Genomic DNA, 20,442 nt, shown 5'->3' with positions numbered 1-20,442 from the left:
GCCAGAGAATGAAAAGGAGTCAGAAGTTAAGGACATAGATATCAAATTTAGTAGGAGGCCAAGCAGAGCAATTTAGTCAGAAGTTGAAAGAATCCAGATTAGAATGGTCAGCTTTGTTAAGGCTAGAAATGTCCAGACTTAGTCCTGGGTTGAGGTAGAATAAACAGAAAACACTCTGGGTTCAACCCAAACTCTGTACTTCCACAGCTTAGATAAGGTTCTAAGCTTATCCCATTATCTGAGAAAATAGTTATATATATATATTTTTTTCAAGGTGGGTATTTAGGAAAATATTAATTAGAAAAAAAGTTACCATAGCAACACTATAGTGAATTGTATCTCTTATTACAGACAGTGATTGAAACACGCGTGGGATGTCTTATTGGGCTGGGCTCTGTCAGGTAAAGGACTTCAATTCAATATACGCTTCAGACAGAGGGAGAGAGACACAACTGTGCCTGGGTCATCCTCAGAGAAATGAGAAAGATTTTCTTTATGCGGTTTGTTTAGATTAAATGAACTATATTTCTCATTATTGGTGTTTAAAATTCTAAGACTAGTTCTCTTCACAGATCTTTTACCAACAACAGAACCTGTCTCCACCTTTGGCTGCATAAAATATCCATGACTCCTTGGTTCCTCTGCAGCCTGTCTTCTTCCTCCATTCACATGTATAAAATAACCCCACTGAGTTTTTAAGTCTTATTTTTAGGTTTTCCTCAGATTATGAACAAAATGCTATCCCAGCTGTTCTGTTCAGGAGTCTGCCATTTCTTCAATCACGATTACTTGTTAGGACATTTCCTAATCACAGCATCCAAAGAAAATAAAATGTATACTTATAGCTATAAAATTTTGAGCAAATGAATCAAATCATTAACCATCGAGTCATGCAGGGTGCATACTTTGAAAAATATTAATTAGGAAGATGTTACCATAGCAACATGATTGGAATACTCACAGGATATTTTGTTGACCTGACCACAACCAGGTAAAGGATTTCTGTGTATGGCTCAGACACAGTGGGACTCAATAAGCCATCCAACAAACAGTCAGATAGAGGTTTATAAAACCTTCTTTCATATTTAAATAGAAATTTGTATAGTATAACAATGGTATATTGTTCTAATCTAAAGTTCAGTATTTTATTTCATCTAGTATGTAATATTCTTATATAAAGAAATGAGCTGACATACTTTGACAGAAAACTAAATGTAGGTAGCAAAAAATATTAGGTTTATTTTGTTTAATTACAGACTATCTTCTAAATGTCTAATATTCTCCTCTACATGGATACTGGTATTCAGAAAAGGAAGTTTTTGATTCTAGAAAATAAGGAATAACAAACAATTGCTATTTTCTGTTATAACAAGCGAAAAGTTGGTTTTGCACAACTGAGTGGCTTTGTGTAATAGGAACAGGGTCTCTCTGTCTTCTTTAAAATAACAGTGAATTTGTATCATCTGTCACTTTGTGCAACATTAAACACTAATTTTATGGAGCTAGGTACTTATTTCTTCCTGCTGATAAAGAGTTGACATTTCAGAGTCCTCTTCCCAGTGCCTAACTTTAATTTCTTTATCGTAGATACTCATTGCTTCTAAAATATTTATTTCTCATGAAACACATTGTTTCATCAGATTATACTGACTTCTTCAAAATGCCATATTGTTTTAATTATAAAATATGCACGAAACTGTGATGGTATCAATGTTAGACAGCCATTTTATGTTTTACTTATCTTTAGTCAATATTTTTATGTGGATTGGTTTATATTCCTTTTCCTGTCCTCTCTCCTGTATATATGTATGTGCATTGCTTTTATGCTTGGAGGTATCAGAGATCTAAGGTAGTGAGGGTTCATGCAAAAGTGGTTGCTTAACTTGCCTTGATTTTAGAGACAAAGATGAAAGGTTGGAGGAATAACACAATCATCTTCACTATAATGCAGAGGCAATCCTATATATGGCATGAATAAAGTCCCTATGAAGATGCCATGAAAGACCTTTGTATACAGCTATGAAAATAAAGCATTGGCGGTAATGGAAAACTCAGTACACCAAGATGTTAGAATCATGAGTCATCTGCCATGGAGAATTACATATAGGCAGTGTAACATGCCCAAAGGGGAGATGCATGTTTCAGGATGCACAGTTAGATGGTCACAGATATCCAATTCTTTTGAGCCTCAAACCCTAGATACTAGATATGGAGATGAAACATTTGATGGTTGCCCTGCTGGGTTACCATCTGGTTTAAACTACTCTTTCATCACTATAGCCCCATTTCTCTTTGAAATAGCAAAGTATATTCATAGATTGATATATGCATTATTGTTCAAAAATGTAACTTGTGACAGTAAGTGGCTACCTTGCATCTAAAAACACTTTTGACTTTTAAAAGGTGCTGAGACTGTTTAAGATCATGGGAACTCTTGAATTTTAATTCTATGCATGTTGATTAATGAATGCCCATGGGCTTCTGTAATCCTTAAACAGAATGTGGTGGTTTGTTTGAGGATTGTTTCCTATCTGTTCTTATATTTGAAGACTTGTCTCTAAGTTTGCACCATGGAGTGTTTGGGACATAGAACATAACAGAATGAAGTATATAGTATGGCAGACTTTGGGGTTTATTAAGTCCTAATTGATATTCTTTCTGTATGTCTTTCCTTTTTCCTTCCCTCAACCCCCATCCCACACTGAGCACCAACCTCATCTTGGAGAGAAGTTCTGAGAGAGAGAGAGAGAGAGAGAGAGAGAGAGAGAGAGAGAGAGAGAGAGAGAGGAGAGAGAGAGACTGGAAGCAACATACCAAAGGCTCAAGTCAAATAGTGGGTCAAAGCTGGAAGCCCATACTAATAGATTTCCAGCCTGCTTGCTACCTGTTCTACATCCATTTTCTCTGAGCTGCTTTCTTTGGAGATCTCTAGACAGCCCCCTTCTCCCTTTCCTGCTTGAGACAGCTAAAAAAATGTATAAATAATTCATCTCTTACAGATCATAAGGCTAATCTTTTTGTTATATATTAATCCAGTCACTTGTTCCAGGTTCCCTTTTGATTTTCCTATGAATTAGCTTCCCATGATCCAGCCCCTTGATTCTCAAAAGACAGCAAGCACACATTTATTTCACCATTGCAAAAGGATTCAGAGTTTTGCCTGCCTCTGTTAAACACAGATGATAAGCTAGTAGGGTGGGACCCAGCACTGAAATTAGCACTTCTATCACTTCAGAGCCTGGATTTCTTGTGTCCCAAAGTGACTTGTATTCACAAGTCTGCTTGATTTGTATCTGCCTGCCTTTGTATCTTTTTGACAAGCTGGCTTATTAATGCAGCTGCCTTTATTCTTTAGAATTTAAAAAGCACTCATATAATGCATAGTGCATCCTTATTTTTTTTGAGAAATTGTATATTTTTTAATCCATGTTTTTAAACTTCTCTTTTTTTACAGCCTGAAGGGTTGTCCTGAAATTCCCAGAATTTACCATATTAATTTACCATGCTTATAATACCATGTTAAAAACATTAGCCACACCTCCACCTCTTGGACTCATGCTGTCTCTGATTATCATGAGTCATTAAAGTTAACATGTAGTACACTCCTTGAAGGAGGAACATAATATATGTACATTATTATACAAAAAAGCCTTATGCTCACAGCAGACATTGATACTCATGGAAGCCTACACCTTCTGCCCCTGTCCCAGGACCAGGAACCATGTCATTCTGTCCCTAGTAATGCCTTGCTAAAAGCTCTCTCTTTCCTTCCTTCTTTCCATCCCTTCCTCCATTGCCACCCCCTACCCCTGTTTCATCCCTATTCCTTAAAATACTATTGGTATCTTCCTGATCCTGTTATCATGATATGACATTTCTGTAATTATGATCTCTGGGTCTCAAAAGATATAAGATAAAATAAAGTCATCCTTATTTATCAAAACAACACAGAAAAAATAATTTCAACACATTCATTTCTGATTGTGTGGGGAGGTTGTTGTTTGTGTGTGTGTGTATGTATGTGTATGTGTGTGTTTTAAAGTAGGTTTGTGCATGTATATGAATGTCTGTGTATATGCATGTGTATGTATACATATTTGTTTTTTGTTGCATGGTTTTACCCATGCCAAGTATTGAATCCAGAAATAAAAACAATGACAAATGACAAATAAAAACCTATAGCACACACACACACACACAAAAAAAAAAATCCTAGTCATTGGATTTTATTGGGTTAGTATCAAGAATTTCTCTATGGTGATAATTACAAGAACAGAACTGATTCAAAGACAGTTGTATCACTAAAACACATAAGACTATAGGTGATAGTTTGCTGAAACCCTGGAGCAAATTGTAGTCTTCAATTGCTCACCAAGAATTGGTATATCCTTTCCAGGTGGATGGATTGGTTTGAATCTTTCTAAATCATCTCATATGGCCTTTGCTTTTTCCAGGAAGTTTGGCACCTCTGTTTTTTAAGGTACCTTAGTTGATCACAAATTCTTCTAGACAGCTTCACTTATCCAAGAATGACACACACAAATCTATATTTCTTTTATGTGTTTAAAGTCTAGGCGACTCCTTGGGCCTGGTCTGTTTCAGGAACTTCCTGAAGCCTTTCAATTGATTACTTTCTGAACTTAAGGAACCTCCTTGTAGAGGGGTTTGTTTTTCCTCTTTTTAGAATATCTTTTTGTTGTTTTACTTCACTGTCAGGGTCTGAGGCTTAATGAGTTTTAGCTAGAAAGTTGTGGTTTTAAATCACCTTAACATTGTGTATCTTAAATAGTTTTCCTCCAATATGGGTTTCATTATCAGAGGAAATGACTTCACAACAAAGAGCATGAAATGGATGGAAGGATTTTTACATCTGGAAGCTTTACCCTCATAGTCACCTTGCTGGGGCAATTTCATTCAGAATATTATATTATTGCTACAGTTGTGTTGATCTGTCCTACTAACATTTTAGGTGCAAAAGATAACTAATTTTGATATTATTTTCTTCTTTATACATTTAGTGACTTGGCTTGACTATCTTAAACCTTACTCTTAATACATGAGTGTGAATCATTCAACACTGATCCATGGGTAACACTACTGAACATGCATGGGGTTAGAAAGAAAAAATTTTGGATGCATTCATGTTTGATTTAGAAATGTCTGTGGGGTATAATTATTCCTCATATCCCGACTCTACTTGGATGTTTTTAGAGTTGTTACTTCTGGACAAACATTTGATTTCTATTTACTTACTTGCATTGTTGTTTGTTTTTGATATTTGAAAGAGATTTTGTTCTGTTTTGTTTTTATGTTTTATTTCATCCTGAGAACCATTTGGGTCTTCTCTGCTCTCTGTTTTTCCTTTTCTTTGGTAAATTTCCTGACAGAAGCTTAGTACTCTTTTGTTGCATTACTTCCCTTAACTGCTTAGCACTAAAATATCCTGCTTGGGTTTTAGATTTAAATTTCTTTTGATGAAAAGTGGGATTTTCTTTGATTTTGACTCCAGTTCTTACATTTGAGGAAGTTTTAACGTTGTTAATGTGAGTGGCTGCAGGTGAGGAAATTCACCATGCTTTCCTTTGGTCAATCCATCTTCCTTTCCTTGTGACAGTTGCCTGTGGTGTCTGAGGAGGCTGACCTGGAGCTTTGTGTACTCTTCTAAGGGCTATTTTCTTCCTGCTGGTGTTATATGTGGATCTACTCTGTATATTCTTCCACTCAGCTTGGAGTTTCTGATTTGCCTCTATGTTAAGAAACTTACCACTCAGATTTGCCTAGAGATGGGTTTCAGAAATTTTCCCTAATGAAAGGTACAAATTACCTTGCAATTGGCTTTAGCAACAAATAGCTGCTATTGATAACAAGTGTTAGGAAAATCCTTTAAAAATAATCTAGTGAGATGTCATTGTCAGAAATTTAAGTCAGAATGGAGGGAAGTTCTTTCTTCCTTTAGTCCAGGCTGCACACTTGGAAATGTTATAGGGAATTAAAAAACCTTCCCTTAAGTCAACAGCTACTACACTAACTCTTTAAAAGAAACCTAAAAGAAGAAATTTCTCTGGCCTACACAGGGTACATTACATTCATAAACAACAGAAAATGACAAAATATGCCATTTTACAATGACAGTAAGCACTCTAATGTCTTTGTTTAAGGTTTTATGTGATCCATTTTTATTTACTTATTTAGCATTTAAAATTCATGTTACCATAGTAACATCTGTTAAAGTGAGAAGGTAGATAAAAATTAAAAGTGGAACTAAGATAAGAAAATATATTGTACTAAAGAAAAATTACTACTTTGAACCATAGGTATACACAACCAATTTTCCTCTGACATTACATTATTTTTCATACTTGAGACAGTATAGTAACTGAACAATATAGTGTCTTCACTATATAGAAAACTCAATGTCATTTTGCTACTTCTTAAAAGGATCATATTTGAATAACAAAGCAAAAATAATATGAAATGCATGTTATATGGTACTGAAAAGCACCTTTTATCTAAAGAAAAACTAACATTTTTCTGATAAAATGTAAAGATAAATCATGACAATGATTTTAGTAGCAACTATATTTATTTGTCAATTTAGTAAGAAGCAGTTGACACTTCATCAAATGAAATAAAATACAGTATATGAGTAGCGTTTTAAAAGCTGGGTTACTGTCTGTGACATTGCACAGTGTGGGAGCCCATTCTATAAGGTCATTTTGAACTAAATAAAAAGGTAATAGCTGACCTGATATGGGATCTGATATTACTTTTAACAGTATGATGCTACCTATTATACTGCAATAGGTGTATCATTTAAAAGGTTCAAAATTGCTTTACTTCCCATATTTTTGTCAAAAGAGCAAGAGCACACAGAATAAAAATGACTTTAAAAATAACCTGAGCACCTTTTTTGTAAGCAATTCCATAGCAGTAGGCTATATCCTAGAACATATTAATGCTTTGCAGCTGAAAGAAGCCCGTTCTCTCTCATTCATTTGAATGCTACATTAAAAATAAAAACTCAAATTTGTATGTTTTTTGTAGAGAGAATCATCAAAGCCTTGTCAGTAACAGAAAAAAAAAAAAAAGAAATGTTATAAAAAAGGAAAGGAGATGGAGGGAAGAAGGAATGGAAAACACATTGCTAGGAAGATCTCTCTCTCTCTCTCTCTCTCTCTCTCTCTATCTCTCTCTCTCTCTCTCTCTCTCTCTCTCTCTCTCTCTCTCTCTCTGTGTGTGTGTGTGTGTGTGTGTTTGTTGTGCCTGTGTTGACATCAATGCACATATTTAGATGTATTTACACATTGCAATGGTTCTAAATTTTAGGGATTGTGGAGTCTAACTTCACATGGCATTTAGTTTCAGTTTTGTTTGCTATTATGAATGAATATAATTAAATGTTTCAAATAAATATTGATTGTTTAGTGACAAGAAATTTAGAAAATGTAGATATTTACATTGTTTCCTATTTAAGATAAAAATAATATTTTCTAAATATATTTATGAAATATATGTAGCTTGAATTGGTTTTCTTTAAACAGTGAGACTTTATTTTCTTTCCTTTTTTACAGGATAATCTCTATATTTATATAATAAATGTTATTCCTTCCCCTTCCACTGCCAACTGCCCTCTCCCACCCTTGCTTCCACAAAGGTGCTCCTTCTCTCAAACTCCCTTTCCCACCTCAGCCCCTTGCATTTCCCTAAACGGAGAAAATGAGCCTTTGCTGGACCAAAGGCTCTCTGTTCATTGATTGCAGAGAATTCCATCCTCTACTACATATGCACCTGGAGCCATGGGTCTCTCCATGTGTGCTCAATGGTTGGTGTTTTAGACCCTGGGAGCTGTGGTGGGTTTGGTTACTTGATAATTTTGTTCTTCCCAGAGTGTTGCAGCCTGTTTAGATCCTTAAGTCCTTTCTCTAGCTCCTTCATTGGAGTCCCCATGTTCAGTCCAGTTGTTAGCTGCAAGCATCCTCATCTGTATCAGTATGACTCTGGCAGAGCCTCTGAGGAGGCATCTATATTAGGCTCCTGCCGCCAAATATTTCTTGGAATCTGCAATAGTGCTTGGGTTTAGTGACTATCTATAGGTTGGATCCCCAGGTGAGGCCGTCTTTGGGTGATCTTTTATTCAATTCCTATTCTTCTATATGTCTCTTTATTTCTTACAGTGAGTGTTTTGTTCACCCTTCTAGGAAGGAATGAAGCATCTACATTCTGGCAGTTCTTCTTTTTGAGCTTCATAAGGTCTGTGAATTGTTTCATGGTTATTCAGAGATTTTGGCGGCTATTATTCACTTATCAGTGAGTGCCTACCATGAGTGGCATATTGGAACTTGGTTAACTCACTGAGGATATTTTTAAATTCCATCCATTTGCCTATGAGTTTCATGAAGTCATTGTTTTTAGTAGCAGAGCAGTATTCCATTGTGTAAATGCACTGCAATTTCTGTATCCATTTTTTCTGTTGAAGAACATCTGGGTTCTTTTCAGCTTCTGGTTAATAAATAAGGCAGCTATGAACATGATGAAGAATGTGTCCTTGTTATAAGTTAAAGCAACTTTTAGGCATATGCCCAGGAGTAGTATCACTGGGTTTTCAGGTAGTACTATGTCCAATTTTTTGAGGAACTGCCAGAATGATTTCCAGGGTAGTTGTACTAGCTTGCAATCACATTAAACAGTGGAGGAGTGTTCCTCTTTCTCCTTATCTTAGGTAGCATCTGCTTTCACCTGAGTTTTGATATTAGTCATTCTGAATGATGTGAGGTGGAATCTCAGGGTGGTTTTGATTTGCCATTCCTCCAATGATGATGAGTAGGGATGTTGACTGTTTATATGGGGGCTTCTCAGCCATTCAGTATTCCTCCATTAAGAATTCTTTGTTTACCTCTATAACCCAATTTTTAATATGATTTGATTTTCTGGAGTCTAACTTCTTGAGTACTTTGTATATATTGGATATTAGCCAACTATCAGATGTAGAATTAGTAAAGATATTTTCCTAATCTGTTGACTGCCATTTTGTCCTTTTGAAGGTATACATTTTGTGTGCCTATGTATCCTAAGTTGTTCTGCATTTTCTCTTCTATCGGTTTCACTGTACCTGGTTTTGTGTAACACTCTTTGATCCACGTGGAATTGAGCTTTGTACTAGGTGATAAAAATGGATTAATTTGTGTTCTTTTGCATGCTGACTGCCAGTTGAAGGAGCATCTTTTGTTGAAGAGACTGTCATTTTTCCAATGAATGCTTTTAGCTCCTTTGTCAAATATCAAGTGACCATAAGTGCGTGAAATCATTTCTGGATCTTCAATTCTATTTCATCAATCTACCTGCCTATCTCTATACCAATACCAGGCAGTTTTATCACAATTGATCTGTAATACAGCTTGAAGTCAGGGATCATAATTCCTCTGTAAGTTCTTTAATTTTTGAGAATAGATTTCACTATCCTGTGATTTTATAATTCCAAATGAATTTGCAACTTGCTCTTTCTAACACTATGAAGAATTGAGTTGGAATTTTGATGGGGACTGCATTGAATTTGTAGATTGCTTTTGGCAAGATGGCCATTTCTGCCATGTTTTTCATTCTGTTCCATGAGCACGGGAGGTCTTTCTGTCTTCTGAGATCTTCTTCAAGTTCCTTCTTCATAGACTTGAAGTTTTTTTTTTTTTTTTATACAGATCTTTCACTTGCTAGGTTAGGACCACACCAAGGTATTTTATATTGCTTGTGATTATTGGGAAGTGTTTCTTTTTAATTATTACTATCTCTGCCTGTTTATTCTATGAGTAGAGGAAGGCTACTGATTTGCTTGAATTAATTTTATAAACAGCCCCTTTGCTAAAGTTGTTTATTAGCTGTAAGCATTCTCTGGTGGAATTTTTGGGGTCACTTAATAATAATATACTATTACATCATCAGGAAATAGAGATATTTTGACTTATTTCTTTCCAATTTGTATCACTTTGACTTCAGTTTGCTCTCTGATTGTTCTGGATAGAACTTCCAGTAATGTATTGAATAAAGTGGGCATCCTCGTCTAATTTCTGAGTTTAGTGGGATTGCTTCAAGTTTCTTACCATTTAGTTTTTTGTTGGCTACTTGTTGGCTATATATTACTTTTAGTGTGTTTAGGTATGGGCATTGCATTTCTCAACTTTCCTAGACTTTTAACATGAAGGGTATTAAAATTTGTCTAATGATTGCTCGGCATTTAATGAGATGATTGCGTCTTTTTTAAAAAAAAATTGTTTCTACAGTGGGTTATGTTGATGGATTTCAGTATATTGAACCATCCCTGCATGTCCGGGATGAAACCAACTTGATCGTGGTGAATGATCAATTTGGTGTGGATTCAGAATGCAAGAATATTATTGAGTATGTTTTCATTGATGTCCCTGAGAGGAATTGGACTATATTTCTATTTCTTTGTAGGGTCTATCTATGGTTTAGTTATGAGTGTAATTGTGGCCTTGATGAATTAATTGGGTAAGCTTTCTTCTGTTTCTCTTTTGTAGAATATTTTAGAGTGTATTGGTATTATGTCTTCTATGACAGTTTGATAGAGTTCTGCACTACAGCCTTCTGGTCCTGGCCTTTTTATTTATTTATTTATTTATTTATTTATTTATTTATTTATTTATTTATTTATTTATTTTTGATTAGGAGACTTTTGTTAACTGCCTCCATTTCTTTAGGGATTATGGGACTGTTTAGCTGGTTTCTCTGATCTGATTTATCTTTGGTATCTTGAATTTGTCTAGAAATTTGTCCATTTCCCCTATATTTTCTTGTTTTCTTGAGTATATGGTTTTGTAGTAGGTTCTGATATATTTTTTAAATTTCTTCAGTTTCTTTTGTTATATATCCCCTTTCCTTTCTGATTTATTTAATTAGGATACTATCTCTATACCCTCTCAGTAGTCTGGCTAAGGGTTTATCAATCTTGTTGATTTTCCCAAAGAATCAGCTCTTGGTTTTGTTGATTATTTGTATAGTTCTTTATATTCCTATTTGGTTAATTTGAGCTCTAAGTTTCATTAATTCCTGCCACCTACTCCTCTCGGGTGTATCTGTTTCTTTCTGTTCTACAGTTTTAAGCTGTGCTGTCAATTTGTTAGGTCCAGTTTCATTGTGGAGGCACTTGGAGTTATGGATTTTTCTTTAACATTGCTTTCATTGTGTCCCAAAAATTTGGATATGTTGTCCCTTCATTTTTTGTTAAATTCAAAAAATATCTTTGATTTCTCTCTTTATTTCTTCCTTGACCAGGATTAGTTGAGTAGAGCATTGTTCAGCTTCCATGGGTTTGTGGGCTTTTGGTTGTTGCTGTTATTATTGAAACCAGCCTTAGTCCATGATAATCTGATAGTGTGCACTGGATTATTTCATTGTTCCTGTACCTGTTGAGGTTTGTCTTGTGACTGACTGGTCAATTTTGGAGAAAGTGCTATTTGTATAATTTGGATAATTCTTGCAATTTGTACAATTTTTAGTATTTATACCTTTCTGATGAAGTTTGTTCTTCTTCTTGCCAAAGAAATTCTTTTTCTCAATCATTTAATAAGTACTGCTGAAATTTAAAAACTAGGAATGAATCACTGTAAAATAGTATATCAAGAATAAATGTCAATTTTCTTGCATATTAGTATTAGTGTGCCTAAATATTACTATAAAATGGGAATATATAAAAGGTTTCTGTAACAATATTCAAAAAATATTTGTATTTTTAGAAAATTAAGTAAGTTCTGCTTATTTCTTAATATCCTGGTATTTAATATTACAAGCAAAAACCCAAAGGTTTTTTTTTAAGTAGTAATGCACAGATGCATTGATGGTATGATGTGCCTCTTAAACCAAGTCCAGAGGGTCTCTTCCTCCAGTATTATGCTCAGCAATATGTTACTCTATATCTTGTGTTGCAACAAGTATTATATATTTAAATAGAATCTGAAAAACTACAAGCAGTTTCAGTGGGTATTTTATTGGGCATCTAGATATGTGTAGCCTCCATGTAATATCCATGAAAAGAAAAAAAATATGAATGCAGCTGACTGACCAATCTTAGTTAAGACACAATAAATCTATGATCAGTATTTCTCAAAGAAACTCTTATTATATTTTTTATAGATTCTCTATAAATGTACTGGTTTTATAATTTCAGATATTTTTACTGGATGTAACAATGACATAGAACAAAGAATTTATAAATGATTCCACAGTACGAAATTTCTCAGCCTCTGTATCTGTGTGTCACTTAAAGAAATTATTATTTCAAATTCTATAATTTTTATTTTCAAAATTACACAATATATCTTCAGTATGTTCTCACCCCCTAAATTCTCCTAAATTAATACCACCTCTTTAGTCACTGAAACTTATGTTTTAACTTTCTCTCTCTCTCTCAACTCTATTTATTCAAAACAGATGAAATAATTAAAAACAAAAACAAAAAATTCAAAACAACAAAACAAAGCAAAATACACACAAATTGCATCTCAAAATCAGAAAATAAAAATCAAAGTATTGAAACAAAAGTCCCATAATGCAATATAAAATCAAACAAATAAAGCCAACTGAGACAAAAATTACCATTAAATTTGTTTGGTGTTGTTTATTTACTCCTGAGCAAAGGACCTACCTTAAAGTGTGGTAAAGATATCTCATGAGACTCCATTGCAAAAAGATTGTTTTTCTTTGCAAATGCTTTTAATTAGATGTGGGTGGGAGCCTCTGCCAATCCAATGCAGGGATGCCATTTGTCTTGAGAAAATTTAGTTCTTGTACATTTTGCCACACTACATGTGATTTCATACACACGTGTGTGTGTGTGTGTGTGTGTGTGTGTGTGTGTGTGTGTGTATGTGTGTGTGTGTGTTGCAGATCATCTCTGGTTCTTGCAACCTTTCTGGCTGTCTTCTACATGGACACCTGAAATTTGAAGAAAAGGGTTGGATGGCAACGTCCTAATTAGTATTAAGTGTCCAAAGTTCCTGATTTTTTACACATTGTTTTGGTGGAGTTCTCTTTGTTGTTGGTTCGCATCTATGGCACCAAGAAGATTCTTTGATGATTCCTGAGACAAACAACGAGTATAAATAAACAGAATGTCCTTAGGTGTTATTATATTGCTATTTTAATACATTTTTAAGGTTGTAATTAAGTATTTGTGGGTACATATATATACACATGTATATATGTAACAATAATATAGCAAAAAAAGCTTTTAATTTGAGGGGATAGGAGAGAATATAGGAGGGGCTGTATGGAGGAAAGGGGAATGTGATACAGTTCTATTTTAATTAAAATATATTCTAGTTTTTTTTTTTTTTTTTTGTTAAACTTCACATAGTCTTACTTGTTTCAGGGGTGTTCAGAGATTTCTGGGGTTGGTATCCCATTATCAGTGACTGCATACTATGTCTGTTCTTTTGTGACTAGGTTATCTCACTCAGGATGATATTCTCTAGATGCATTCATATTTTTAGGAATTTCATTAAGTCATTGTTTCTGATAGCTGAGAAGTACTACACTGTGTAAATGTACCACAATTATTGTATCCATTCATCTACGGAAGGACAGCTGGGTTCTTTCCAGCTCTGGCTATTATAAATAGACCTGCAATTAACATTGTGGTTGCATGTAACTTTGTTGTATGTATTAGCATCACTGGGGTAAATGCCCAGAAGTTGAATAACTGAGTTTTTAGGTAGAACTGTGTCCATTTTTCTGAAGAACCACCAGACTGATTTCCAGAGTGGTTGTAACAGTTTACAACCCCACCAGCAGTGAACAAGTGTTCATCTTAATCCACATCCTCACCAGCATCTTTTGCCATCTGAGTTTAGGATCTTGGAAATTCTGAATGGTGTGAGGTGGAATCTCAGGGTAGTTTGGAATTGATTTCCCTGATGGTTAAGAATGTTGAGCACTTCCTTAGATGTTTCTCGGCCATTCAATTTTCCTCAATTGAAAACTTTTTGTTTAGCTCTGTACCCCATTTTTAATAGGGTTGTTAATTCTCTGGTGTCTAGCTTTTTGAGTTCTTTGTATACCTTGGATATTAGACCTCTAACTGATTTGTGGGTGGTAAAGATATTTTCCCACTCTGTTGGCTGCCATTTGTTTTCTTGACAGTGTCTTTAGCATTACATGAACGTTGCAGTCTCATTAAGTCCCATTTGTCAATCTTCAACCTTAGAGCTCAAGCCATTTGGTGTTCTGTTCAGGAAATTTTCTCCTGTGCCTATGAGTTATAAGGTTTTCCCTACTTTCTCATCTAGTAGTTTCAGTGTACCTGGTTTAATTTGGAGATCTTTGATCCACTTACACTTTAGCTTTGTACAAGGAGATAAGAAAGGGTCTATTTTCATTCTTCTGCATGCTGAGTGCCAGTTGGACCAAGACCATTTGTTGAATAGGGTGTCCTTTTGCCATTGGAGGTTTACAGCTCTTTTGTCAAAATCAGGTGACCATATACTTGAGGGCTCATTTCTGGATCTTTTATTCTATTCCATTAATCTACGTGCCTATTTCTTTACCAGTACCATGCATTTTTCATCACAATTGCCTTGTAATATAGTTTGAGGTCAGGGATAGTGATTTCCATAGATGTTTGCTTGTAGTTGAGGATGGATTTTACTATTCTATGTCTTTTGTTATTCCAGATGAAATTGCACATTGCTCTTTCCTACTCAGTGAATAACTGGGTTGGAATTTTGATGGGAATTGCATTGAATCTGTAGATTGCATTTGGCCATTTTTAAAATGTTGATCCTTCCAATCCATGAGCATGGGAGACCTTTCCATTTTCTGAGATCTTCCTTGATTTCCTTCTTTAGAGGTTTGAAGTTCTTGTCATACATGTCCTTTACTTGCTTAGTTAGAGGCACAACAAGGTATTTCATAATGTTTGCGACTAACATGAAGGGTATCTTTTCCCTTATTTATTTCTCCATGTTTGTCCTTTGAGTAGAGGAAGGCTACTGATTTGTTGAGTTAATTTTATATCCAGTCACTTTGCTGAACTTGTTTATCAGCTGGAGGAGTTCTCTGGTGGAAGTTGGGGTTTGTTTAAGTACACTATCATGTCATCTGTAAATCGTGATATTTTTACTTCTTCCTTTCCAGTTTGTGTCCCTTTGATTTCCTTTTGCTGTCTAATTGTTATAGCCAGGACTTCCAGTACTATGTTAAATAGGTAGGACAAAAGTGCGTGGCCTTTTGAGTTCCTGATTTTAGTGGGATTACTTCAAGTTTCCCAGTGTTAAGCTTGATGTTGGCTGTTGGTTTGCTATATATTGCTTTTATTATGTTTAGGTATGGGCCTTGGATTCCTGTTCTTTCCAAGATTTTTAACATGAAGTGGTGTTAGATTTTGTTAAATGCTTTCTCAGCATCTAGTGAGATAACCATGTGGTTTTTTTTCTTTGATTTTTTAATATGGTGGATTATATTGATGGATTTCCTTATATTAAACCATTCCTGCATCCCAGGGATGAAGCCTACTGGATCATGGTGAATCATCGTTTTGATGTATTCTTGGATTCGGTTTGCAAGGATTTTGTAGCGTATTTTTGCATCAATGTTTGTAAGTGAGATTGATCTGAAGTTCTCTATCCTTGTAGGGTCTTTGTGTAGTTTACTAAGGAGGGTTATTATAGCCTCAAAAACTGAGTTAGGTACTGTTCCATTCGATTGTATTTTGTGGAATAGTTTGGAGAGTATTGGTATTTTGTAGTCAATGAATGTCTGACAAAAGTCTGCTCTGAAACCATCAGGACCTAGGCTTTTTTGGTTGGGAGGCTTTTGATAGCTACTTCTATTACTTTAGGTGTTATGGGATTATTTAGATAGTTTACCTGGTCCTGGTTTAACTTTGGTATAAACTACATTGTCTTTTCCTACAGCTATCATCTAGTCTCCAAGCTCTGTCTGCCAGAGCATCACTAGCCTGGTTCTGAAACCCAAGGACAGAGGTATAATGTCAGTGAGAGTGAAGACACTGATCACCTGTTGACTTTTAAATAAGTGGCTCCTAATTGATAGGTAGATAGATAGATAGATAGATAATAGATAGATAGATAGATGGCATATAAAATAAAAACAAAAACTTCAAAAAAGGGCACTAACTAAAACTGAGGGCAAATGAAGATGTTGAAGAATGAATAGGGTTAAAGTGCAAGACATACATGAATAGCAGTAAGTTTATGAAGCCTTCACATTGAACAATAAATATACAGCAATAAATGACACATGTCTCTGGTAGTTCTGGCATTTAAAACTGTTTAATAATGTCTCTGATATTTGAGGTATGAAAGAAAGTAGTATACAAATTTTAGTTCATTTTCTTTTTCTAACTCTAATAGATTTGCACCTTTGAACTGTTTAAAGTTTAGATTCAACCTTATGAATTGGTGTAAAGTAAGCTAATTTTTAAAATTTCTAGATGAAAAACATTTTTTCTATTTATATTTTATGCTTTATTTAGTATACTGACCTAGAAACATAAGTTAGAATCTCCTTTGTCCTTAATAACTTAGTCCTAGTTCCTACTGCACTAAATCCAGATTTTCTTTCTACTCATTTCCATCCAACTAAATACTGAAAGCAAGATTTTATATATGTTGTAAAAAAAATCGTATTATATGTGTAGATTAGAAAGAATACCAAGTAAATAACATAAATCAATTCTTCAACAAGATCCCAGATAAAATATACCACATCTAAGGGAACACACTCCCATGCAAATACAAAAAGCACAAAGAGTAAATGGCCTTAACAAGAAAGCAAACCTCTCTGTTTATGGTAGGTAGAAGAATAAGTATGTATAAAAAGAAAGTGCACTGAGAACTTAGTTTGGCAAACCACAAATTACATATAAAGGAAAACACATTAAGAAAATAAATGGCTGACTTCTCAATTGAAACTTGCTAACCAGGAGAGCTGGAATAATGATTTCAAATCCTATGTTCTGAATAACTGATTATTGTTTTCTTTAAGTGAAATTTATCTATCTATCTACCTACCTATTTGTCATTAATTATCATTTCACATTTTTCTTTAGTAACTTTACATATAATTTTACTTGATGTTTTTGAATTTTAAAGATATCTAAGAAAAAATAAAATCTATTTTTAAAAATAAAAATGCTCATATATCAATAGCTCCTGTCTACAGATTAAAACAAATTATTGTTAAGATGTTGATCTTTCCAATCCATGAGCATGGGAGATCTTTCCATTTTCTGAGATCCTCCTCAATTTCTTTCTTCAGAGGTTTGAAGTTCTTGTCATACAGGTCCTTCACTTCCTTAGTTAGAGTCACACCAAGGTATTTCATAGCTTTTGTAACTATTGTGAAGGGTACCTTTTCCCCAATTTCTTTCTCCACATGTTTGTTTTTTGAGTATAGGAATGCTACTGATTTGTTTGAGTTAATTTTGTATCCGGCCACTTTGCTGAACTTGTTTATCAGCTGTAGGAGTTCTCTGGTGGAATTTTTGGGGTCACTCAAGTACACTATCATGTCATCGGCAAAGAGTGATGTTTTTATCTCTTCCTTCCCGATTTTTATCCCCTTGATCTCCTTTTGCTGTCTAATTGCTCCAGCCAGGACTTCCAGTACTATGTTGAATAGGTAGGGAGAGAGTGGGCAGCCTTGTCGAGTCCCTGATTTTAGTGGGATTGCTTCAAGTTTCTCGCCATTAAGTTTGATGTTGGCTGTTGGTTTCCTGTATATTGCTTTTATTATGTTTAAATATGGGCCTTGGATTCATGTTCTTTCCAGGAGTTTTAACATGAAGGGGTGTTGGATTTTGTCGAATGCTTTCTCAGCGTCTAGTGAGATGACCATGTGATTTTGGTCTTTAAGTTTGTTTATATGGTGGATTACATTGATGGATTTCCTTATGTTAAACCATCCCTGCATCCCAGGGATGAAGCCTACTTGGTCATGATGAATGATGGTTTTGATGTGCTCTTGGATTCGGTTTGCAAGGATTTTGTTGAGTATTTTTGCATCAATGTTCATAAGTGAGATTGGTCTGAAGTTCTCATTCCTTGTAGGGTCTTTGTGTGGCTTAGGTACGAGGGTTATTGTAGCCTCAAAAAATGAGTTGGGTAATATTCCATCTGATTCTATCTTTTGGAATAGCTTGGTGAATATTGGTGTTATATCCCCAATAAATGTCTGATAAAATTCTGCACTGAACCCGTCTGGACCTGGGCTTTTTTTGGTTGGGAGGCTTTTGATGACTTCTTCTATTTCTTTAGGTGTTATAGGGTTATTTAGATGGTTTACTTGGTCCTGGTTCAACTTTGGTACCTTGTATCTGTCTAGGAATTCGTCCATTTCCTCCAGATTTTCCAATTTTGTGGAGTATAAGTTTTTGTAGTAGGATCTGATGATTTCTTGAATTTCCTTAGTTTCAGTTGTTATGTCACCACTTTCCTTTCTGATTTTGTTAATTTGGATACTCTCTCTTTGCCTTTTAGTTAGTCTGGCTAGGGGTTTATCAATCTTGTTGATTTTCTCAAAGAACCAACTCTTTGTTTTGTTGATTTTTTCAATGGTTTTTTTTGTTTCTATTTGGTCTATTTCTGCCCTAATTTTGATTATTTCTTGCCGTCTACTCTTTTTGGGTAAATCTGCTTCCTTTTGTTCTAGGGCTTTTAGCTGTGCTGTCAGGTTGCTGATGTGAGCTCTCTCCAGTTTCTTCTTGGAAGCACTTAGAGCAATGAGTTTTCCTCTCAATACTGCTTTCATTGCATCCCATAGGTTTGGGTATGTTGTGTTTTCGTTTTTGTTGAATTCTAGAAAATCCTTAATTTCTTTCTTTATTTCTTCTTTGACCCTGCTATCCTTTAGCAGAGTGTTGTTTAGTTTCCATGTGTATGTGGGCATTTTGTTGTCTTTGTTGTTGTTAAAGACCAGCCGTAGACCATGGTGATCTGAGAGGATGCATGGGAGTATTTCAATCTTCTTATATCGATGAAGGCTCGTTCTGTGTCCAATTATGTGGTCAATTTTCAAGAAGGTGCCATGGGGTGGTGAGAAGAAGGTGTATTCTTTTACTTTAGGATAGTATGTTTGGCCATCCTACCAAAAGCAATCTACAGATTCAATGCAATCCCCATCAAAATTCCAACCCAGTTCTTCATGGAATTGGAAAGATCAATGTGCAATTTCATCTGGAATAACAAAAGACCTAGAATAGCAAAAACCATCCTCAACAACAAAAAAACATCAGCGGGAATCACTATCCCTGACCTCAAGCTATATTACAAGGCAATTGTGCTGAAAACTGCATGGTACTGGTACAGAAATAGGCAAGTGGATCAATGGAATAGAATAGAAGATTAAGAAATGAGCCCTCATGTATATGGTCACCTGATTTTTGACAAAGGAGCAGTAAACATTCAATGGAAAAAAGACAGCCTATTCAACAAATGGTGCTGGTCCAACAGGCACTCAACATGCAAAAGAATGAAAATAGACCCGTTCTTATCTCCTTGTACAAAGCTCAAGTGTAAGTGGATTAAAGATCTCAACATTAAACCTGATACACTGGAATTATTAGATGAGAAAGTAGGGAAAACCTTAGAACACATAGGCACAGGAGAAAATTTCCTAAACAAAACACCAATGGCTCAAGCTCTAAGGTCAAAGATTAACAAATGGGACTTAATGAGAATGCAAAGTTTCTGTAAGGCTAAGGACATCGTCAAGAAAACAAAACGGCAACCAACAGAATGGGAAAAGATCTTTACCAACACAACATCAGATAGAGGCCTAATATCTAAGGTGTACAAGGAACTCAAAAAGCTCGACACCAGAGAATCAAATAACCCTATTAAAAAATGGGGTACAGAGCTAAACAAATTTTTTTCAGTTGAGGAACTCTGAATGGCCGAAAAACATCTGAGGAAGTGCTCGACATCCTTAGCCATCAGGGAAATGCAAATCAAAACAACCCTAAGATTCCACCTCACTCCAGTCAGATTGGCCAAGATCCAAAACTCAGATGACAGCAGATGCTGGCGAGGCTGTGGAGAAATAGGAACACTTCTCCACTGTTGGTGGGGTTGCAAGCTAATACAACCACTCTGGAAATCGGTCTGGCGATACCTCAGAAAATTGGATATAGTACTACCTGAAGACCCAGCTATTCCACTTCTGGGCATATACCCCAGAGACACTTTAATACACAACAAAGATATATGCACCACAATGTTCATAGCGGCTCTATTTATAATAGCCAGAAGCTGGAAGGAACCCAGATGTCCTTCAGAAGACGAATGGATACAAAAATTGTGGTACATATACACAATGGAATACTACTCAGCCACCAGAAACAATGACTTAACCAAATTCTTAAGAAAATGGCTGCATCTAGAGAAGATCATCCTGAGTGAGATAACCCAGTCACAA

This window comes from Micromys minutus, assembly GCF_963924665.1.
Source record: "Micromys minutus genome assembly, chromosome: 5".
NCBI lineage: Eukaryota > Metazoa > Chordata > Mammalia > Rodentia > Muridae > Micromys > Micromys minutus.
This window is presented reverse-complemented; position numbering follows the sequence as displayed.